Source organism: Rhodnius prolixus, unplaced genomic scaffold (assembly GCF_049639745.1).
Source record: "Rhodnius prolixus isolate KJV_2025 unplaced genomic scaffold, Rpr scaffold_6, whole genome shotgun sequence".
NCBI lineage: Eukaryota > Metazoa > Arthropoda > Insecta > Hemiptera > Reduviidae > Rhodnius > Rhodnius prolixus.
The window spans coordinates 27,177,928-27,202,908 of record NW_027411634.1 but is presented as its reverse complement, the minus strand read 5'-3'; the positions used below and the strand labels follow the sequence as shown (position 1 = coordinate 27,202,908).

The following is a 24,981-nucleotide window of genomic DNA, read 5'->3' as shown; positions in this document are numbered from 1 at the left end:
AATCCGTTCCATATCTGTTTTAGATGATGAAAACTTGAATTACAAGTTATACAAACAATATTAACTTGTTATAAAAACATTAATCTATAAATAGCAATAAACTAGTAAAAGTGAGTGTATGATTGTGTGGTTTTTCATACTTTTATCGTAAAGTGGAAAGTTATGGTATGATGTAACCCCTCAAAGTGAGGGCTATTTAAGCCGGATGAGGTGGCTCATAAGTGGCATTGGAGTGCTGAAACTCGGCCTCCACCTCGTTCAGCTCTAACCCATAAATACTACACGCACTGAAAACATCATATTCAACTCAGCCAAGTTTAACCTACCTCATCAATCTCTGTTATTATTGTTATTATAACAACGGCCCAAGAGAGTTTACCTCTGTGACATTTTATTTGATACTTGGAATAACCCATGGTATTTAGTTATTTTATCCTATAATATTTAGATTTGTTATTTCTTTAAGAAAATAATTAGTTTATTTCTGTATATTATTATTCATTTAGATTGTGTTTTCTTTCGCTTTAGTGCATTTTGTTTTGCACTGAACTTTCCAAATTTTGTTTTTGTGAAACGGTTACATGATCCAAGTGAGCTTAAAAGGATCTTTCACTTCCATATCTTAGATCCTAAAGGTTTATTATCACAATGTACAGAACAAAGACATTGGCAATTTAGGTCAATCCATTGTGACTTTAAATGCACTAATGTGTATCTCTTGAATTTTTTTTATGTTAAAGTTTACCGTATAAATTTATTGATGTTATTCATATTAACGAATCCAATTTTACTTAAAATTAAAAACTTTGTTAAGAGTAGTTTTGAAATTAGAGGACAATTTAAATTTAGTTAAAATTGTTTTTCCTAGAAGCGTCAACACTGTTTATAGCGCTCCAATTTTAGTTTTACTTCAAGTTTTAATTACACCCCGCCATTTTATAAATCTATTTCAGTGTGAATTAATTTCTTTTTAGATTGAAAATAGCTCACGTTTTGATTATTAATTAGCACTTATTAAAAACATTATTGTGTCATTACTTGACAAAATCGATCATCTTATCGAACATAGCACGCATGTTATTGCTATTTCTGGGTTAGTTTAACCCAGAGATTGATTCATCAATTTGGTGTAGAGAATTTCGACTACATTCAAGTTGGTTTAAATATGGTGAATGAAAATCTAAAACTTCCCATACTTGTGCAATAAATAACGTGTTATTCCTTAATTAGGGGTATAAACAACACGCGATTGGATAATCAGGAATACGTCCCTCCAGAGTCTGTTTAAAGCCGTGGAAACGTTTAAAAGATTCAAACAAGAATTAGTAGCTATAGAATAATGCTGAGGCCTGCTTTGGGTCTTGCGAAACATTCTTAGGGATCTGAATCCCTATTTGTGGCACAATTCCTAACTAAAGCAATCATCAAACAATGAATGCATAATAAAATGCATAAAGTGGAGGAGGATTAGGGTAATCCAAGACCATAAACAGGCAACAAAAAACCGCCATTCGCTTAAACTTACAGCGACATAACTTAAGATGTTTTACGCACCTTAAATTAAAAGGTTAGGAATTGATTTGATTGATTAATCCCGTTCGTTAACTTTCTTTTTACTGAAATATTCAGTGTTAAAGGTGAATTCAGTCTAAAGAAGATTATCCGTCTCTAATTTTTTGGCATTTAAAAATGCTAAAAATTTTGTTGATTACAAATTTATCCGTTTTCCTCGCAAATTTGTAAATAAAAAGAAAAACAAAAAACACTCTTTTAAAGTTTGTTAAAATATTTAGAAAAGTTTTCCCAAGGCTGTATGAATCATGTAAAATAATGTGCATGATTAAAAATAAAAGTTTTTGAAATATATAAATTATTATGGTGATATATTATTCAAGTTAATGCTAAAGCAAAGATATGCTTTTACTTCTCCCACAGCAAATAGTAAATAGCATGAAGGGGGAAGCGCTGTAGCGAAAACACATAAAACACACACGCGCGCGCGCATACACACACACACAAAATATATATGTATACATAGTCTGTAAAGTTGAATTAATATATATTAGGTAGTTTTAAAGGGCGGCGGAAGGGTTTTAAAGATTATGATTGTATTGGCCATACTGAAAACATCAGCCCAGTATATTACCCCCACTTTGCATATAACATTTCTCCTCATCAGTATATACTACTACTATTCCAGTTTATTACAAAACATTTGTGTGCGCTGCACTGACTTGGTTTATTGATTCGATTATTTTAACTGTAGCCTATTTGTTGTATCCTCTTTTAAATTTAATTTTTAATGAATATAATAATTAGTATGGTAATAAGTACAATATGGTTCGGTGATCATACTTTTAAAAGATGGCTGAAAAAGTAAATTTAGTTACTGTTAAGAATACTGCTGTAGATTTTACAAGGTTACTGACTTCACAGTCAGGTATCCTTCATATTTATTCAAAGAACAGTGTACGGATACCTAGAGAAACCTTTTCTAAAATATTTGGCGTAACAATGTATTTATAAGTTTTGTTACCGTTTTATAATCGCATTTCTTTTTATTTTTGTTAAACATAGAACGTTTTAACACTCACAAAGTGCTTCATATAATCTACTCTTTCCTTTAAAACCTAGATTATCTCCTCACTCATTTAATCATACACAAAGCCCTACGCTTTTAAGAGCTAGCTTATCTCCTCACTTATTTATTCATTCATGAAGCCCTACGCTTTTAAGAGCTGGCTTATCCCCTCACTCACTTATTCATACACAAAGCCCTACTTTTTTAAAATCTAGCTTATCTCCTCACTCATTTATTCATACACAAAGCCCTACGTTTTTAAAATCTAGCTTATCTCCTCACTCATTTATTCATACACAAAGCCCTACGCTTTTAAGAGCTAGCTTATCTCCTCACTCATTTATTCGTACAAAAAGCCCTACGTTTTTAAAATCTAGCTTATCTCCTCACTCATTTATTCGTACAAAAAGCCCTACGTTTTTAAAATCTAGCTTATCTCCTCACTCATTTATTCATACACAAAGCCCTACGCTTTTAAAATCTAGCTTATCTCCTCACTCATTTATTCATACACAAAGCTCTACGTTTTTAAGAGCTAGCTTTTCTCCTCCCTCATTTATTCATACCTAAAGCCCTACGTTTTTAAGAATAATTTCACCATTGAACTTCTCGGAGTACTAGATCATATCCTTCCAGTGTTTCTTGTTAACTCCAGCGATTAATATCTGGATCTAAAACTATGTCTGAAATTTTGAGCTAAAGTAAAAAAAAAAAGACCTGCTTGCCTCTTTCCTTGACATTGAAACAACCTTTCTGCAACCTAGACTGTAGAACAAAAAATAAATAAACTCTAAATAATTATTTAATTTTAATTCTTACAGTTGCATTTAGTGTAATTAAGGGAATAGCTAGCAAGTAACGAAAAAAACAAAACTCGAAGACCTTTTGATGTTAACCTCGTATAAAATCATATTTTTAACGGTTGCTAAGCAACCTTTTAGGTTAAAAATGGTGTCAGTGACCCCCCCCCCCCCCGGCCGCTTAATAATTTTCTAAACAAATCTCATTTAATTTCATTATTTTATCAGGCCTTAAAAAAATAAATAATTACATGAACAAATTATTTAATAATATTTTAAATGCAGATAATTTAAAGTTTTGCCACTTTAAAGCTGAATGTTTAGAGAGCATTCCAAAACTAAATTGACTTTTCAGTACAAAATACCACTGCCTATTGAATATATTAAAACGTGTGGCAAAGATTCGTCCGTGAGAAAGAGCACTTATTGCTAGTTTCAGCCATTTTATTTACTCTTATTTTATTTACTCTTTTTAATCTTAAGCTAAAAAATAGTAAATTTCATTCAGAAATGTGGCATTAGTTTAAAAATTTTGATATGAATTTATAAGTTTTGTGATTGTTCAAATCAATTGATTTATATTTATAAAAGCTACAAGATAATGTATTACTTTTAGTACAAACGGCGAAATGAAAAACTTGCCCAATAAGGTGCTATATTTTCTTCTAACATGGCCCCCTATTTTTCCTAGTAGCCGCTCTTGATGTAATATATAAAACGTAATAAAAGGTTCGCTTAGTAGAGGAGAAAAAACATATCAACAAAGCCACCCTATTTTATTGCAAACTGTCTCTCTAGGCTACATATTCTACAGTTGGCCAGGCCATGAAAAGGCTATAATAAAGTGCATTTATTTTCATCTTAACGGTATAAAAGTAACCAGATGTTTTATAATTCTGTTACAAAATGTGTTTTTTTATTTTTTTTAATATCAACTTTTATTGCAGAAATGTTTTTATTTTATTTTTTTGGTAGTTTCAGCTACTTACTGTGTAGCAATTAATTCAAAATTTTTGCATCAAGTAAATTACAATTAATAGGTTTATTTAACCAATTTTTTTTAAAGACAATATTTCATTTAAAGTGAAAACTAATTATTTCTAAAAAAACAGTGTTGGCTAGCTTCCAAAATTTGCCTTTAATTTAGGGGAAGGTGGGGGTAATATCACGCAGATGAGGTTTGAGGAAACAGTTTGTGTGAAGATAGTGTAAACATAGTGCTGCTATCTAGGAGTCAAAAAATGAGGTACAACAACTCAACTCCCGTCAACATAATCGGCACATGTGTTGTGACGCTGTTTGTATGAAATTGTTTCGTCAAGTTTTATTATAGATTTTTGTACGTCTTCTTTTCACGGTGAGCTCTGACTTTAAATATTTTTCGTTTTCATTAGCTGGTTAAGTTTTATTAGTAGATTGTTTACAAAAAAAGGTAACAAGAAGAACAAGAACATTTTTTGAAAAAGCCGTTTATGTTCATTTTCGGCAACTTTTCTTTCTCGAAACCTATTACATCTAGGTTGTTGCAAAAAAAAAAGTACAGTTACAAAGGAGGATTTTCCCTATATTTTAAAGAAAATTTGGGAATTTGATCTTTTATAGAAACAGAGAAAAAAAATTGTCAAAGTTGGGCGTTTTTCAGCGTTACCCTTTTTCGTGCATTTTTTTGACGATCAACCCCCTTATACAACCGTCCTACCGGACAGTTTTAATATCATAGCTCTTAGTTCCAAGCCAAGTATTTCTATTTTAAGCAAATTTTGGTAGTTACTATGGTTTCCTTTTAGGAATGGCGCTATCCGGGGTAATATCGCGCATTAATCGCGAAAATTGTCAGCACTTCAGTTTTTAACTTCTTGAAGTCTTTCTCGGTATTCCTGACTTTTTTTGAGTTTTCCTTTATTTATACGTCTTGATAAGCTGTGATTTAAAGAATGAGCCCACGAACTGCAAGTTAAATTTTGATATTTTTCAATAATTACCTTGGTTTCAACTTGTTTTTCAAACACATGTAATGATTTATATTCATATTGTTTATTTTATCAGCTATAATTACAGTGGCAAAGCAATTTAACTAACCGATTTTAAATTTTTTTCTGTTAATACAAATATAAATACTTAATAATGAACAAACTTTTTGAAGTTTCAGGTGCGCGGTATTACACTATACGAGGTGTGTTCAAAAAATAAGGTGAATTTTCATTTTTCTCAAAAAATATTTATTTATTCATCGATTTTTATTTTGTCTCCTTCAAAGTAGTCCCCCTCAGATATAATACATTTGTGCCAGCGTTTTTTCCAATCCTCGAAACAGTTCTGATATGCACTTTTTGGTATGTCCTTGAGCTCTTTAAGCGATTCGATTTTTATCTCCTCAATCGTCGCAAAACGCCGTCCTTTCATGGGTCTCTTCAATCTTGGGAACAGGAAAAAGTCGCAGGGCGCCAAATCTGGTGAATACGGTGGCTGAGGCGTGATAATGTCATTCAACAATTCCTGAGCGATGCTCATGCGACACTTTTTTTTAGATCAAAATTCAGCAATTTTGGAACGAACTTCGCTGTCACACGCTTCATGCCCAAAATTTCCGAAAAAATTGCATGGCATGTGCCAACCGATATGTCGACATCCTCAGCAACTTCTCTAATTGTGATTCGACGATTCTTCATAACAATTTTCTTTACTTTCTCAACATTTTCATCGGTTGTTGATGTGCTGGGGCGTCCAGGGCGAGCGTCGTCATTCACATCTTCTCGACCTTCTGTGAAAAGCTTGTACCACTTGTAAACATTTTTTTGACTCAGTGTACTCTCACCGTACGCCACTGTCAACATTTCAAGTGTTTTTTAACACTTAATTCCATTTTTTACATCAAATTTGATGCAAATTCGTTGATCCATTTTTTTCGACAGAAGAAAATCGCCGAACTCGCAAAACACTTGTCTTATTTATGCCTCTCACAAACAAACTAAACATGCTATATAGCTACAACTTTGAAAATATGTTCGAGACAAGTGTACCAACATAAAAAAAAAAAAATCGAAATTCGAATGTACGTAACTCGCGGAATTTGAAAATTCACCTTATTTTTTGAACACACCTCGTATGTGGGGGAATATCTCGCAAACGTACTATTTTAGTTATCAATTTTTTTATTACACTTCAGGATTACTAATTATGTTGATATACCACCCAGCGTTAAAATAAATGATACTTTTCTAATTGGCAGTTGCATTAAGGTAAAGATCAAGAAATACAGCGATTTCCCCTTAAGTGGGTACTATTCCCCCACCTTTCCCTAATAAAAATAAGGTTACTGTACTCCTACGATGAAAGAATTTCATTTAGATTTAATAACCTCAACAGCTGAGGTTGTTGGCGCCCGGAACTTTTTTCAGTGCACTGCCGGCCTCTGGACAGTTTTCTCTCGATACAGACAACTCTGTACATCACCATGTGAGCTGTAAGAAGCTCCCTAGGAAGAGAAAAGTCTAAGGATCACAGCAGCTGGATTCGAACCCAGGATCTCTGCGTGGGAATCCAATATGCTAACCGCATAGCTAATCCCCTTCCTATAATGAAGTATTTTATTAAAATATATTGAAAATCTTACGTTTTATCCAGAAAAAAAGTAAAGGCTTCATCAAAAGTGTTAAGCACGTTAGTGGATTAAGTTGAAAATATAATTTTTCAAAGAACAAAATGGAGGCAATACCATTTTTTTACAAAATAAACGCTGCAGTTATTTTAATTACTTTCAATTATTCAGTTCCTAGGAAATGATTTTTCTAAATAAGTATCCATTTTTCATTTTCTCTCGCTTTATTTGATCACCAATAGATCCCGCTTAAGGACACTTAGTTACACCCGGAGTGTAGTAGCGCCATTATTTTGGCAATAGACAGCCCAAGCTCGCTGTGCCAACTTGAGTTATTACCTCCACATTTCTACCAACTCTTTCTCTTTACACTGATGTTCCTCCTATTCATGTGTAAAAATGATTTCTTTTATTTCATTGATAGCAACTAATCAAGATTAATTATTTTATTCACTAAATTAATAAAAGTGGTTCTTTTCCTCAGTACATTTTTAATTTATTTATCAGCAAGGTAGAAATATTATTTCACGTAAATTGTTGATAAAAAGATACATAATCCCTTTTAATCTTAATATTTTCTGGAATTTGGTACTATTGTGAGCTGTAAGAAGCTGTAAGGAAGAGAAAAATTTAAGGGTCAGCAGCTGGATTCGAACCCGGAACCCAGAATTCCTAAGAGTTAAAACAACTTTGTATGTAGGTGTGTACAAGCGGCACTTTTTAGGACCCTTCAATCATTAATTCTCCCGAAAAAAAGTTCCAAATATGTAGTGAACCCAAATAGTAACTTAACCTCTCAATAACAGACACTTGCGGGGGAAAGCGAAATGGCGTGCTGTTTGGAGGAGGTCGTTAGAAGGAGGTAGGCAAGTTTCATAATGAAAAAATATGGGTTTTTTTCCAAACATCTGTTTAAAAATTGTTTATTATTAATAGATTTTAAAAACGTACATAATTGCATAATTGTTTAGCTGTATGATATGCATCAAATTTTTCTTAATTATCCAAAAAAAAAATTCAAAAAGCTACATATTATTGACTTAATTAATAATTTTTATAAATGTTTTTATAATAATCATCACATTTATTCATAACAATAGTAATTTATGGTAAAATTATCATCATACTATCATCTATTATTATAAGAATTGTACAAACCTTTCGGCAAGTTGACGATGGCTCGATTTGGTTTTTGCAAAATCTTCTAACACATTTATTTTCACTTCTAGAGTTAACCACTTTCGTTTGAAAGATACGAGGGTCGTTTGAAAAGTCCGTGCAAAGTCAGAGAGATAGCACCACTGGCGCGTATCGAGGTTATATTTAGTTAGTAGCATCTCTTGGAAGAACACACACCAAGTTTCAGCCAGATCGGTCTATTTCTTTGTGTTTGGCATTCGTTTGAATCGAGGAAGTCGAGTGATTTTCAAAAAATGGACGAAAAAGAATTTCGTGTGTTGATTAAACACTACTTTATGAAAGGCAAAACGCCTCAGGAGACTAAAGAGAAGCTTGATAAACATTATGGTGACTCTGCACCTTCGATTAGAACAGTTTATAAGTGGTTTCAAAATTTTCAGAGTGGCCATATGGGCACAAGTGACGCTGAACGTTCTGGACGCCCTGTTGAGGTTACTACTCCAGAAATCATTGATAAAATCCATGATATGGTGATGGATGACAGAAGAGTGAAGGTGCGTGAGATTGCTAGTGCTGTGGGCATCTCGAATGAACGGGTACATAATATTTTGCATCAACATTTGGACATGACAAAGCTATCCGCAAGATGGGTGCCGCGATTGCTCACGCTTGACCAAAAACGAAATCGTGTGAAGTGTTGCAAGGACGGTTTGCAGCTGTTCCAGAAGAATCCGCAGGACTTTAAGCGTCGTTTCGTCACTGTGGATGAAACATGGATACATCACTACACTGCTGAGACCAAAGAACAATCTAAACAATGGGTTACCAAGGGGGAATCTGCGCCAAAAAAGGCGAAGACCGTTCCTTCGGCCGGAAAGATTATGGCGACTGTCTTTTGGGATTCGCAAGGAATAATCCTCATCGACTATCTGGAAAAGGGTGAAACTATTACAGGTGCATATTATTCATCGTTATTGGACCGTTTGAAAACCGAGCTGCAAGAAAAACGCCCACGATTGGCCCACAAAAAAGTCCTTTTCCATCACGACAACGCACCAGCTCACACCTCAGCAGTTGTGGTCGCAAAATTAATGGAAATAGGGTTCCAACTCGTTTCACATCCCCCCTATTCTCCAGACTTGGCTCCCTCGGACTACTATTTGTTCCCCAATATGAAGAAATGGCTGGCGGGAAAAAGATTTTATTCAAACGAGGAGGTGATTGCAGAAACGAATGGCTATTTTTCAGACTTGGACAAATCCTATTATTCGGAAGGGATCAACAAACTAGAGCAGCGTTGGACGAAGTGTATAAGCCTAAAAGGAGACTATGTTGAAAAATAAAAAAGGTTTACCCCAAAAAATTAAGTAGTTTTTATTTTTGCACGGACTTTTCAAACGACCCTCGTATATCGGAAAAAATAATATTGTTCGCCCAAAGTGTTATTGAAAAATGATTAAAATGGTACAAGATGTGTGAGCTTATATAGGAAACTTTAGGTAAAACCAGAAAAAAGCAAAAAACTTGAGAGGGGATAATTATTTTTATCACCGCGTCAAACGAACTTTTAATAATAAGGTGGTCGTTGGTGGGAGGTGAAACATATAATCCGTTCCCCAAAATCGAATGTCCACGGTCGCTACGTAGAGTGTCCGTTAGACGTAGGTTCTTTTATACAGAAAGTGTATAAGGGGTAAAACGGGGAAATCCAAAAACTGTCCGTAAATGGAGGTAGTCGCTAGTGAGAGTGTCCTTTATGGGAGGCTCCGACTGTACTTCAATTTTCTTTCAGTAAAAACTTTTTCCTAACGAAGTCGCTCAGTATGTCGAAAAAACTTCATGGTAAAATTGTAAATTAATGACAGGAAATTTGTACATCCTTTTAATTGCCATGAAATTCTCCAGTTTGTGTTATGAGATCTTCGGCAATTGGAGATAGTATCGCAAAGTCTCAGGCTGCTTCATCTTTGCCCAAGGGTTCGGCACCATAAGGCTGTTTGCCTGGGAATATTACTAAAACTAACGCTTTAAGATAATTTAATCTAATAAAATTAAAATATATTTTTAATTCAAAGCTTCTAAATGATTAACCATTTGTTTAAAAATTGATTGAGGCTTATTCTTGGATCTTGATAGAAATAATTAGCCTGTAATTAACTAATTTAAGCCACTAAAACAACACAAAGTTTCAACATTTAACCTTAATTACATTTTAAAAATAAAAACTCATTGTTCGAATAATTTATTACATATTTAATGTGGATGTATTTTTATCCAAAAAAAAAGAGAAGCATTTGGTTAGGTGAATGAATGTGGGATATGTTTTAATAAATTACATCTAACATGCTAGGTCATGTTTCCATAAGTTAAATTAAAAACTCAGTTTTAAATTAATGTACTTTGTGGAGAACAAAGATAGCGCTCCTCTTAACAATTCTAAATTAGATAGAGAAGGTAGAAAACTGTGCTGTAGTTAAAAGTTATCTCGGCCAAGAAAGTTTCTATGTTTTGAGTGCCCATACTTAATGTACAACTAATCTTTAGTATAATTAAAGCATTCTCTCATAGTCTGCAACATTTTTGTTTTAAAGTAAAAACTACTTAATTTTTTTTTATTTTCTTCCAACTTTACAATTTGGAGAAAATATTTTGGCCATGCAGGTTTTCAGTTGTTCAATGACTTTTTACTAATTTGTCTTTTTAAATAAATTATGGCACTTTGAAGTTATAAAAATATTAAATTAAAATTTAGTCAACTGGTTTGATAAATAATCACTAGTCACAACCATTTATTCATTGGTATCGATTGAGTTATTAATAACACCATTCTAGGGTTCCCTAATCATTAACAAGCATTTAGAAGCTTGGAATTAAGAAATAAAGTAAAATAAGAAAATAAATGTGAAGTAATGCCTATTTTTTTTGAGACGAGCTTAACGTCCAACTACCATAATTAGGTGCCGTGGACGAAGGCGGCTAGCAAACATACTTTACTATGTAAATTAAATGAAATCCAAGCCCTATAACTGGAAATCAAACCTATTAACCAATAATAATATTAGCTTTGCAGGTCTCGCCTCTAACTGTACGGCTACCTTGGCGCTTTGGAATTAAGAAATAATTTTAGTAGATTATCTTAAAAAGATTATATTTGTTTCTTAGGCAAAGAGCCTTATGGTGTCGAGCCCTTGTTTTAACTTTGAAGCCGTCTCTTCTTTTTTTTTTGCAATGACCACGATCTTTCTCATTAGTCGACTTTGTGATAATATCACTTCTAATCTCAATGTACCAAAGATCTCATTCATTGCAAACTGGCGATTTCATCGCAGACAAAATGATGTCAGATCAGTGGCATAGCATTCCTTTAAGCTTAAAAGACTGAGCTTGCCCTGTGTATTTTTTGAAAATAAGAAAACAGTGTTTCTATTTATATCTAGAAACTGTCTATATTTCTATCTGCATACATTAGGTACATCAGCATACAGAATGCATTATATAAATAAAAATACAAAATGTTGCAATTATCAGCTTCATTTTTTATTACGCTAAATGCGGTAAGATAATTCATTGCGTTTCGTCTCAAATCTTAATATTTTCGAAAAAGAAAAAACTAATTACATTAAAAGTTGCAAATTTAATACTAAATTAAATACTAGTGTTGTATTTTGTTAAGGAATTGAATTATTTGGAGTAGTGGCCATTGTAGCATGGGGGTCTAGCAAGTCTAGCCAGGTATGTCACCCACAGTGTATAATGGGGCAAGACAACCCTAGGGCTTGATTTATTGACACTAACCTAACCAAACAAAATGGTCGCTCTACCTGACAAGATTCCCATTACAATACTATCTATCTCCATAATTTTATTTATTTATTGTTATGTTGCTCCTGAAGTATTCCTCCCTCTCTTAGTAGAAACTTATCAAAAGGTCCTTAAAAAATAACTCCTATCCGATATATTTTTTTCCCCTTTAAACTTTTCGTATTCACAAAGACGTAGTAAGTCACCTTCCAATTTTGTGCAAATTTTGTCCTGGATATTCTAGGTCGATAATAAGTCGACTCCCGTAATTCGACCGTTCGTCTGGTTGAGGCTCAAGGGATAGATAAAAAAGATATTAGGTCGAAAAATATGAGTACAGAAGCATTTAAATGTAATTAAGCTTTTAATTCCAAAATCTAATTAAAGCACGCTCACCTTTCCGACAAATCCCGGAGACAGCCGAAAAGCTCGTCTTACTTAAATAAGGTAATGGCGAACGGAGTGGTGAACTGCGCAAGTGCAGTAGGCTGAAATATTATATGTAATATTATAAGCTGTAATTTATTTATATAAGAAAATTAAAAACAATTTTTTGGTAAGCTTATCTTTTGAGCTTAAATAAAAGGAACCTAAGCAACTGTTCTTACTTCCAAAACAAATATAAGCCTATCACTTTTATTTAATAATTTTCGGAAAAAATAAATATTAAAATCTAGATAACCAGTTACATTAGGTAACAAACTCATCTGCCTTCTAGATTTAGAATTTGAATTAGAATTTATAATGTTTCAAATGTTTGGAATTTGAAGATGATGTACGAATTAAAAAGCTTTGGAATATAATAGAGGCAAGTCGTATGGATTTACCAGATATTTCTGTTTATCAAGTAATAGGGCGCTTAGCTTGGGAATATAATAGAGGCAAGTCCTATGGATTTATACCAGATATTTCTGTTTATTAAGTAATAGGGCGCTTAGCTTTGGAACATAATAGAGGCAAGTCGTATGGATTTACCAGATATTTTTGTTTATTAGGTAATAGGGCGCTTAGCTTTGGAACATAATAGAGGCAAGTCGTATGGATTTATACCAGATATTTTTGTTTATTAAGTAATAGGGCGCTTAGCTTTGGAATATAATAGAGGCGTCGTATGGATTTACCAGATATTTCTGTTTATTAGGTAATAGGGCGCTTAGCTTTGGAACATAATAGAGGCAAGTCGTATGGATTTACCAGATATTTCTGTTTATTAGGTAATAGGGCGCTTAGCTTTGGAACATAATAGAGGCAAGTCGTATGGATTTATACCAGATATTTCTGTTTATTAAGTAATAGGGCGCTTAGCTTTGGGACATAATAGAGGCAAGTCGTATGGATTTACCAGATATTTCTGTTTATTAGGTAATAGGGCGCTTAACATGATATTTACCTTGTTGCGCCTTAGGTTCGGGAGCCTTGTCTACAAGTGTAAATTAATTATTATAAAACTGTGCGTTTAGTAAAATTTAAATTACTAATTTTCTGTTTTTCTTTCTTTTTCAGGTAAGAAAATTAAAAATTATCTTGGGATTAAGTAAGTCTTTGTAACTTTAGATAATGTTTTCTTTAATTCTTTAGCTTAACGTAAAATAAAATAAAGAATTGAGTAATTAGGAAGCAAAATAGTTCTGTTAAATAAAAAACAGATTTTTATTTTAAATATATTTACTAGTCTACTAAACTGAAATTGGTAACATTCCACATTATTACAAAGCTTTAACATAAAATGGTGGCCAGGCTAATCTAGTAACAAGTTTTACTCGGCTGTGCTAAAGTGTGTAATTAACTTGGTTAAAATCCCCACCACTTATCTAGCCCTGTTTGAGGAGGCTAGAGAGAGATTTGGGCATACCTTCAACGTGTTACACTTCTAGCAGAATTTGCCTTATATTGTTCTAAACTAACCAACACTTTTTAAATTTAACTTCTATCCGCAATTGTATCAGAAAATTTTAGGACTATACCCAATTTTTGGCACTTTCTCTACAGTATTTGAAAGTGGTTTATAAATAGAAAAAATATAGAAAATATTGCATTTCAGTGAAATAAATTCTTGCTGTTTTTTAAAAAAAGCACTTTCTCACAGTGAAAAACCGTGTGTTTTTCATTAAAAAAGTGCTTTTATTTATCTAAATAATTTTTTTTTTAGTTTGATGCCCCCAACATTTTTTTGCCAATAACAGATTCTTTTCCTAAAGTACGATTCTGAATACAGATGAAATCAGCCTTTATTATACTCTAAATGTTTTTCATCCAAAACTTTCTCAGACAGAGGATGCCAAATTCAGGGAATTAGGTGGATGAAAAGAATTATGTTTTATCCCTGAATTCAATGGACACGATTTTTTTTGGCTGTTAAAATCGATTTTGTCGATTTTTTTGGCGGGGCTCCTGTCCATTTGTCCTCTTCAACTGCAATCCTCTTCCTTGTACAGATCTGGTGCGCCTACCTTGGGCTCTACATAGACAAACGACTCACGTGGAACCCACACACTAGATTTAAAAGACAAGCAATGGCGAAACTGCTTTACAGACTACTTGGACGACGCTCTAAATTGCCCACTGAACTCAAACGTTTAATATACAGTACTGTTCTCAAATCTATGTGGACTTACGGACTAGAGCTGTGGGGTTCAGCCAAACCAACAAACCTAAGGACAGTACAAACATTTCAATCAAAACTCCTCCGACAGACAGCTGATGCTCCTTTTTTTACGGTGACTAATCTTACTGTTCATAACCTCAACGTTCCCTTCATTCACCAACTCGCCAAGACTAAATACCAAAAGTTCCACACTGCTCTCTCTACTTGCTCAAATCCTCTTGTACAGTCTCTCGCCTCCTCTGACATCCCTAATACTCCTGGCCGACTGAATCGCCAGTGGCCCCGCGACTTCCTTACAGTCTGAAGAACTAAATCTCTCCTCTCTCCTCCTCACACTCTCCTCCCCACATTCTCCTCTCTCCTGTAGAGAGTGCTACCGCTGGGTGTAGCTTCTCTCCTCCTGCTCTTCCCGCTCCAGTACATCTCATTCACCTCCTATTTACTTATTGTATATATTTATACAGCTTGTAAATTACAAAATAAATAAATAAATAAAAAAAGAGTGGATGGCTAAATTAATTCTTAAGTGTGAAGAATTAAGTTATTATTCAGTCGTTCTGATTTCGAAGAAAATTTGTAAGCTAAAACTTCCACAATAATACTAAGTGTAAGTCGTGTTAGTAATGAAGAGACTTCCTGAAATTAAGTTCACTGATTACTCAGTTTTGAGAGCTGTAACACTAGAACGTTGAAATTCAACTTATCGGAGGCTGTAGAGAGAAGATATCAGAGAGCAATGACCCACAAGTGTTGACTAGACGACAATGTATATCCCTGCAGTGCTGACTTGAACGATCCCGAGGTTATACCTAATCGTGTCCTCCATATTGATTGTAATGTCATACATCCTCATTAATAAATTACATTTCACTATCTGCACTTACATAGGCTCCATTATTAAACATCTAAATTGTAAACTTGAATATAAATACTAGAAGAAACATCTGCTGTGATTCGCGTTTAATTCCTCGGACAACTTTAAATATTCATTAACGACAAACAATAAAAACAAAAAACCCAAAATAAATGAAAATGAACTGAGTTAAATTGAATTCCTATTGGGTAAATTAAAATTCCAGGTCTGATTGTTTGTGTAATTAAATATATATCGTATTCAGAGTGGTGAGCTCACCGGTGGTATACTCTTTGGAAATAATTAAATTCTTATGTTCCTATTTGATTGTATTTGGATGTATTAAAATTTTAACATTTGCGGTAGGTATTTTATCATCAGACAGGTGTCTATGGACATAAGTCTATCTTTGGAAATGTATATTTATTTTGTTTTTGTGTAAATATCCTATTAATATGTATTGATAAAATATAAGATTATTATTATTATTTTTAATTTAAAGCAGGTCAAAACAACTGAAGCCATTAGCACCCCATTTTTTCAATGCACTGTCAGCCAGCGGACACTTTTCTCGCGTTAGAGACAACACTGTAAAAGACCGGACAGTAAAGCTTCTAGAAAGAGAAAAATCTAAGGGTCAACAGCTGGATTCGAACCTGGGACCTCCGCGTGGAAATCCGATACACTAACCGCATAGCTAATCTCTTCCTTACTATTATTATTATTACAACTCCAATCTCAGTCCATGTAGTTCCCTGCAGGACGTGCATGATCCTTTGCAAGTCATGATTTGATTTAGAAATTAGCCGTACTTATACAAAATAATCGCATGTCAAAATTCACGATACATAATCGCCGATCTACCAATTTGAATAAACTTATCGCAAAATAAAGATGAGATATTCCTAGTACGCTAGTCTCCGAGAATAAACTCGTTTTCAGCTTAAACTTCTTAATACTAACAATAAACTATTTTAAGCTCTTGCAGTCAAAGCAATATTTGTTTTTATAGAGTAAATTCCTGCTTCAGTTTTCAATTTAAAAATGATAATTTAAATGTAAATAGTGAATTTACAAAGTCAAAATTGTTATGGGAGATGTGGCTAAAGTAGTGTCAGTACACAGGAAAACATCATCATCAACATTTAGAAACTTCATTCATTACCAACATTGTTGTATTGAATATAATCAAATTGTAGCCTGATTATACTAACAGTTCTGAAACAGTCAGTGCAGAGATAGATAGGGTTGTATTCTCATTTTCGTTCCTAATTATATAAAGTTTAAATATAGTTCAGATTTATACTAATTGGAAATTGGTCTAAAGATCATTGTTTCAATGCAGAGAAATCCATTAACATCTCAGTCCCACAGTCTCAAAAAAAAAGCATTTAAGTCCCAGAATAAATACATAAATGATTTTATACTAAGAATATATGTATAGGACTGCAGACTTACTTCCAGGTCACAATTAAGTCCTTAGTCAGCCTTTTAGACCAAAAAAAAGAAGTACAAGAGAGTGTGAAGAGCACCCTCATGTACACCATAAAGTAGCGCCGATCAGTGCTGGATTCCAGGATACCGTGGGGTATTGGATGATGATGATGAGGCAGATAAGCTGGACGATCATGATTGGAGGATAGAACAGCCAATAAGCCTACAGCCATTTTGCTCCAACAAAGCGGCTAATAAAAGGCGGAGTGGTAAACCCAGCTTGCAAGATAGTGGTGCCGTAAAGTTGTAGAGAGCTAGAAGTCTTGCAGCTACACTTTCCACAGCTAGTTCATGGCTAGTTTCAGGGACACTTACTGGGGTATGATCAACTGGGCAAGAAGGAATTAGATGAGTGTTCTTACGTGGATAACCCAGGTTTGAATCCATCCACCGATTTTCCCGAAAAACAACTCCACTTCAAAAATTGTAAATTTTCAACAAAATATTGATGATCAGAAGGGGAAGAAAAATTATTGGTAGAAATAAATAGAGGAATGAAATAATAATGTTACTTTTTTACAAGGCCGCCAACAATCTGCCATTTTGATAAATTCATTTTGTTGGCAACACTCCAAAATCTGATATTAATTTACAAGGCACTAATAAAATAAGAAAACTTTATTTAAGAAATCTGTTCGCAATATTTATTGAAAGATGTATTATTTTATATTATATATATATTTTAATTTATACTGGAATGGCTCTATTTATATTCATATGGTATTTTTTAGTCATTATTTATTAATAGAAGCCTATAAATCCGTATTCTTTTTCTTTTTTAGTTGCATTTTTAGATCAGGAAAAAAGTAACGATTTGGAGGTTAGAGGATGGGAGAACGAGTTGTGTCCAGATTTACAGCGACTCTTTAGACGTTGGTCTATCAATTCAGTATCTTTGTACCCAGTCCTGTCGCTATTTTTGTTTAATTTATTTAAATAGGTAAATTATATCAACATTTAGATTATTTGAAGCAATAACTTAAAAAAGTTGCACTCAGTGATTTTAATCAGTTCAGTTCCATCGAAGTATTTAGTAATGAGTTAAATCGCTTTCAATTCGTGGGAAGCGTTTATTGCAATATAAACAAAGATTAGTAGCGATAAGCTTTTTTTACTATTTAGTAATGAGTTAAATCGCTTTCAATTCGTGGGAAGCGTTTATTGCAATATAAACAAAGATTAGTAGCGATAAGCTTTTTTTACTATTTAGTAATGAGTTAAATCGCTTTCAATTCATGGAAAGCGTTTATTGCAATATAAACAAAGATTAGTAGCGATAAGCTTTTTTTACTATTTAGTAATGAGTTAAATTGCTTTCAATTCGTGGGAAGCGTTTATATCAATATAAAAAGATTAGTAGCGATTAGCTTTTTTTACTATTTAGTAATGAGTTAAATCGCTTTCAATTCGTGGGAAGCGTTTATAGCAATATAAACAAAGATTAGTGGCGATAAGTTTTTTTCACTATTTAGTAATGAGTTAAATCGTTTTCAATTCGTGGAAAGCGTTTACAGCAATATAAACAAAGATTAGTAGCGATAAGTTTTTTTATTATAGTGTAAATGTACAGATTTTGAATGAAATTTGGTTGAAAAAAAAGATTTCTTAGATCTAATTCTGCGATCAAACTAAATATTCACTTTTAAAATTGTTTCAAAAGTTATTTGTTGGTATCTGAAGAATTGTAGAGAGAATTCTGAGAACTGAAGAGTATACTCAAGTTGAACTTTACCAAGTTTGTAGTTTATTAGTTTTGGAAAGTTTTCACTTATTATTGTTATTATCAACTTGAACTTACTAAACTACTTTTGTGCCTTTTATTGCTTTCATTATAATTGTTATTGTTGGTGTTATTTTTAAGTTATTAATTCTCTCTTTCTTTCTAATTCGAAAAGTTTAACATAAATTTTAATGAAAGGTTTATTCTTTAAATTATTATCCCATTTTATTGGTTTTTACCTATCATTTATCAATGGTATTAGTAAAATTAACGTTTGTTTTTAAATTTTCCTGCAATCATTTCGCATTATTCTAAATTAAACGAAGCAAGTTCAACTTTTAGTCACTTGTACCTCGATCCCGTGGTCTAACCATGCAAAGTACCCAGGCTTAACTTTGGACAGCAAACTTACTTTCACCATGTTCAGGACAAAGTGAACTCCGGTTAAATGACTGCAAGACTACTATGTCCTTTACTCTCTTGAGGCTCAAAGATGACTGTACAGAAGAATCTCCTCCACTAACAAAGTAGTCATTAGGCAGATTATTACTCTACGCCTGCTCTGCCTAGAGCCTGCCTTGTAGTAGCAACATCGACTCACTCGACGCACTGAAATTGACTTATTCCATGAGACTGCAACCATTTTCCCTCGTACACTCTTATATCCAAAATCGTCTGCTGAAACTCCTTTCCATTGTCTAGACTATCATCCTAATCCTTCTGCCGCAACGTGGCCTCCAACGGTCCTTTTATTCCTTACTGACACACCTTACAGACATCCTTATCTAACTTTCTACACTAGCTACAGGTTTTGTCTTCCTTTTTCCTTACAATCTTTATCCTTCACATCTTAAACTTACCGCACGCCATTGTTATGAAGGTTATCATGTATTGTTCATTGGCACTTCATGTTTGTATTTATTATACTTACTTATAATAAAGATTTATTATCTATCATGGATAAATGAAAAATCTATCAGCTGTCAGTCTCTTGTGATTGCACTGTTTTACGCAGCACTTAATTAATAATTTTGTATTTTTACATTAATCATGAAAAAATATGAATTGATCTGTTGTTAAATTCAGTAATATAAAATACAATTTTAAATTTTACCTTTCCCCACAGCGATCTTAAAAGAACAGAACTAAACAGATGCTTTCAACAACTTAAAAGACTCTTAGGCGGTAAATTTAAACTGTCTAGGCAACAAAAGGCTGTTCTATTTTAAAACCCATCTTAAGAATTTGGATTAGAACTGTGGGGTACAACCAAACGCATCAATCTCAAAAGAATTCATTCTCTACAATCTAGAATACTTTATCCCTAAATGCTCTATTTTATGTCTCTAACCAGACTATACATACTGAACTTAACATAACTATTTTATTACCTAACTCGCCAAAACCTGATACAAGGAACTCCACACCAACCTGCAACCAAATAGCAAATCCTCTAGTTCAATATCTTTCTTCATCGAACTCTTCTTGACAACTTAACATCTTAAAAGCGAAATTATGGTTTATTTTATATATCAGAATGTATTCTCAAGTCAGTTACCTTCATTTTATTTATACCTTCTAAATCTCCAACACATCAACACATTACCGCCCACTTACTCGATGGCGGCATCTATTAGATGAAGCAGTTCTTACCCTTCCAGCGAGCATATTATTTTAGCGAATGTATGTAGAATTAGCGAACTGTTAAATTTGCGCAAGTAGATCTTAGAATTCACATAATAACAGCGAAAAACCAATTTAGGGTAGTAAGATGAAGTAATACTGTATAGTAGCTATTTGAAGCCGTTAGAAGATTATAGAATAAATAAAATGGTTTTCACCCACTAAACTGGTTGGTTTGCCCGGGAATCATTGCTACAAATCCTAAATGTCCATATAAATCTTTATATTTGCAGAGGATGTTTACATTTGGAAATAGCTAGGGTAAATAACGATTACTGCGGTCACAGGTTTATGATGAAAAGGCAGAATTGCGTCTAATGTAACATTATTTATTCTACATATGTAGTGAATATTTATTTACGATGTTCTATAAAATTAAAAGAAAATATTCAAAAATGTCAATATTAAAAATGAGAATGAAAATCTATGCTGAAACGCTCGGTAATTAGATAAAAACTATTTATTAATTAATATAAATTACTTGAGACAATCCAGATCCGAAAAGCAATTCTTAGCACAGTTATTACAGCTTGGGCTCAGTGAACCATTCAAAATTGTTCAATTATACCTAGTGGTTACAATATTTGGAATAAGATAAACCCGTTATGAGTCTATCAAACTAAGTTTCATTTTATTCAACTTAATAGTTGCAGAGGCCATCTTGTTAGCAACCTTAAGTTGTACTTTGATTCAATTGTTATTTTTGAAAAACAAAATGCAAAACGAGCGAATGAAATTCGATTAATAAATATTTGCAGTTCGCCTTTCTTTCTTTTTTTAAATGAAGTTTCAATTTTAGACCTCGATCCATTTTACAATAAAAACTTAGCCCGCATTTCATTGCCTTTTTCATTCAACGATAACTAAACAAAAACATGTCAAGATAAGAAATATCTTATTTCCTACTGATATTTTCTTTTCTTTATGAAACTTTTGTTTATTTAAAGGAAGAAGCGGAAGATAACTCTAATAATATAAAGACGGTGAGGTCTCGGAAAGATCATCAATAAGAGAATCGATGCCACCTTTTGTTACAACTTTTTCGACAGCCAGTCGTGTTGCTTATTATTAAACGGGTCGTTTGCTTTGTACTATAGCCAAGTCGCATTTAGTTTAAGTAGCATTCTTGGCTGTATTCTGTAAAAAATATAGTGTTTTGAAGTTTAATTGGGTAATTTCTACTGTCACAACTCATTTTCGCTCATTATACTGTTAACAGTGACTTAATCTGAATTTTGACTCAATAGATGGTTCTTTACCTAACTTTTATTACCATAAACTTACCTCTTTGTTAGGCGAAGGAGTTCATCAGAGGCTATTCGCCGAGGCTGACTGCAGAATAAATCCGTCAAGGCCTTGGGGCTATAAGGATAATTGTAGGCCTATTAACTGGCCATTGCAGCAGGCTCAGAAAACACATGCATCGCATGGGCCTGGCAGATGATAGCCTTTGTAGGTTCTGCCAGGAAGAATAGGAAACTGCACTGCACGTGTTGTGTCAGTGTGAGGGGAAAATATATATAAATATATATTTTTAAATATTGTAACGAAGTTGACCTGGGCAGAAAAGAAAGGCCTAGATTGTTCTAGGGGTTAAGCGACCAAAGTCGGTAACAGGCCACCACTGTGTGAACAAAAGGGCGGTCTCTACCTGCGCCAGAAAAAAAAGGCCTAGATTGTTCTAGGGGATAAGCGACCAAAGGGGCGGTCTCTACCTGAACTAGAAAGGAAAGGGCTAGATTGTTCAAGGAGTTTAGTGACCGTAGCCTGTAATGGTCCACCGCTGTGTAAAAGCCAGCTAAGAGAAAGGCCTCAGTTGCGGTGGTAGCATATGTGTTTTCCCAGCCAGTGATTGACAGGTGAGAGTGAGACAGACGGAGTTAGAGAGAGACAGAGAATTGGAGGAGGAGGCCCTAGTTGTGAATGTGGCAGTATGTGTTTTCCAGCCAATGAGCGGCAGGTGGGAGCAAGACAGGCGGAGTTGGAGTGTGACAGAAGGTTGGAGGAGGGCGGCCCCAGTTGGTGTGGTGGCAGTGTGTGTTTTCCTCAGCCAGTGACCAGCCGGTGGGCGTGAGACAGACGGAGTGGGGCAGACGCAGTTAAAAGGAGGCAGACACAGCTGGAGAAGTCAGTTCTTAACGAGTTTTTAATCAAGTTATTGAGTTTAGAGAGTTTAGAGTTCAGTTAGTCTTGGAGAGTCAGTGTTGAGACATAGTTTGAGAGAGTCAGTGTTGCGGAGTGCTTCAGTGGTAGCTAGTTGGGCAATTAGTCAGTTGATGAGTAGAGCTGTGTTAGTGCAGCTGAGACTAGTGCAATTCGGTGCAGTGCGGACCAGGGGTCAGTCGTGGAACAGTTTTGTGGCGTTACGTAGTGAGTAAGTAACAGTAAACTGTTGTGACTGTTGTAAATGGTGACTGTAATGAATAGCGTTAGTTGCTAGTAAATGTTCATGTTAGTTAATGTTAATGTGTTAATAAATCAGGTTATTACTTACAAATTTAGCGAGTTTTATTATTAATCAAACCCACATAATATTAAAATAACTAGTGGCAGGCACTAGTTGTGTAAGTAAAGTTTTTCTTGGAAAAACTTTACAATATATTTAATATATATTATATATTTATATAATTTTTTATATAAAGATATAATTCCTGCAAAGCTAATATGCATTGTGGTACTGGGTTCGATTCCCGGTCTTTAGGCCTTGGATTTTATTTAATGATTAATAAAAGGCGTTTACAGTAAAGTATGTTTGCTAGTCGCCTCCGTCCACGACACCTAATTGGTAGATGGACTTTAAGCCCCGCCTGAAAAAATAGGCAATTACTTTACTATTAAATTTACATTATTACAGCGAATTCGAACCAGGGATTTCCTCATGGGAATCAAATACTCTAACCGCATAGCTGATCCCTTTCCTATTAACGTGTTATTTGTTATTTTTATAAATATTATTTATTTTATAGATTAAATAGATGGCATACCTCCTAAATTATTTTGAAAAAACGATCTCAGAAACAATCTCATCAAGAAAGTGAGTTATGTCCTAAATGATAAGATAAGTTTTCAATTATAAAAAGTAATGGATTTACTTTTCAAACCAAAAAAAACCTCCCTTACGAATGCTTCCCTGATTATAACCATAAAACAAAGGGTTAGAACCAATTGACGGAAGACAGAAGTGTTTTATTACCAGTAGTGCATTCTGGTCCTCTAGATATAAAGAGGTTTTAAGTGGTGAAGGGGATTACTGAGTATTATTACGGTAGTACTAGGTTCGAAGCCAGGTCCTAGGACTTTGCATTTTATTTTACGGTTAATATGAAAACTATACAGGGTGAACCAGTAAGTATTGTCCATAGGCCTACTGTGTGTAATACATCTAAAGTGGAGTTCACTGACGTATTGGCCAACTTCATATGAGCCGTTTATTTTGAAAGTGGCATAAGTCACTTTGTTTTTAAGTCGAGATATTTAAGGGTTTGTGTTTTAACACGTTTAAAAATATGGATGCTAACTTTCGAGAAGATTTACTTGTATTTGTTATCTCCTGATACTGATATTTTTCTCAGTATAAATAATTTCGTATAAACATTAAAAAATCACCATTTTTCATTACGGTAAAGTAACTTAAGCCACTTTCAAAATAAACATGTTTGTTATACCGTTAATTACCAACACTTCTCTCCAACAAATCTCAATAGTTCTCAACTTTTTTTTTTTTTTTTTTTTTTTTTATGATTTAAGGCGCGTCAACATCTATGGTTATTGGCGCCCGGAGCTTTTTTCAGTGCACTGCCGGCCTCCGGACAGTGTTCTCTCGTTACAGACAACACTGTCCATCACCGGACAGTGAGCTGTAAGAAGCTCCTGGGAAGAGAAAATCTAAGGGTTAGCAGCTGGATTCGAACCCGGGACCTCCGCGTGGGAATCGAGTACGCTAACCACATAGCTAATCCCTCCCCTCTCAACTTATTGATTGCAAATTTTCTAAAAATGAAAAGATGCCGTTCAATTGTATTTAGTGTTGCCATTAACTCGATTTTTTTTTTTTTTTTTCAAAATAAACGGCTCATATTTTCCACTGTTCTTGAGTGACGTCACTTTAAATTTTTTTCTAAAATCATTACTTTTTTTTTGCAATAAAAATGTTATTACTCACAAAGTTTTAGTCCGAATTCGATTCTAATGACACGGTTAGAAAGACAGATAAATTTTCTAAAAATTGATACCATTTCGAAGCATAAGTTATTCACCAAACAGCCTCAATCTTCCTCCGAATGCTGGAAAAATAAAAGTAATCGAAATTTTTAAGAAAACTCATTAGGCCCTTACGTGATCATTATCCGACCTAGGTGCTGGCCACTTTTTATAAAAGTTTCCTTGTTTAATGGGCTTTCAAACGGTATATCATTTTCCAGGATTCCTTTTATCTTCGTATGAGAAATTAACGTTTGTTTTACAAGAAAACGTGTTCACGAGCACACAACAGTGTTGGTTCATAAAGTTGTTTAATTCATTGAAAACTCTTTTAGATGGACTAGTTGACTATTTTTAAAGTAGATTGTCTTAAAATAAGGAAGTTAAAGGTTACAAATTGCACTTTAAAAAAATCTAAATTCTGAAGTATTTGAGAAAATGTTAGGAAATATTTTAAACAAGTAACAATTTAGGTCCATCTAAAAGAGTTTACAATGAATTAAACA

At 33.8% G+C, this 24,981-nt stretch overlaps 1 protein-coding gene across 6 annotated transcripts in view; it reads left to right on the top strand.

The window, feature by feature from the left end:
- The window catches only part of LOC141460113 (AT-rich interactive domain-containing protein 5B-like), a 207,283-nt gene that overhangs the window by 156,697 nt on the left and 25,605 nt on the right, over positions 1-24,981 (top strand). The window contains exon 1 of one of the 6 annotated variants that reach the window (XM_074139791.1): positions 4,446-4,738. The exons of the other annotated variants lie outside the window; for them this stretch is intronic. The gene's annotated coding sequence lies outside the window, so the exon portion shown is untranslated. Of the gene's footprint in view, positions 1-4,445; positions 4,739-24,981 lie in introns of those variants that run through there. 6 annotated transcript variants of the gene reach the window in all.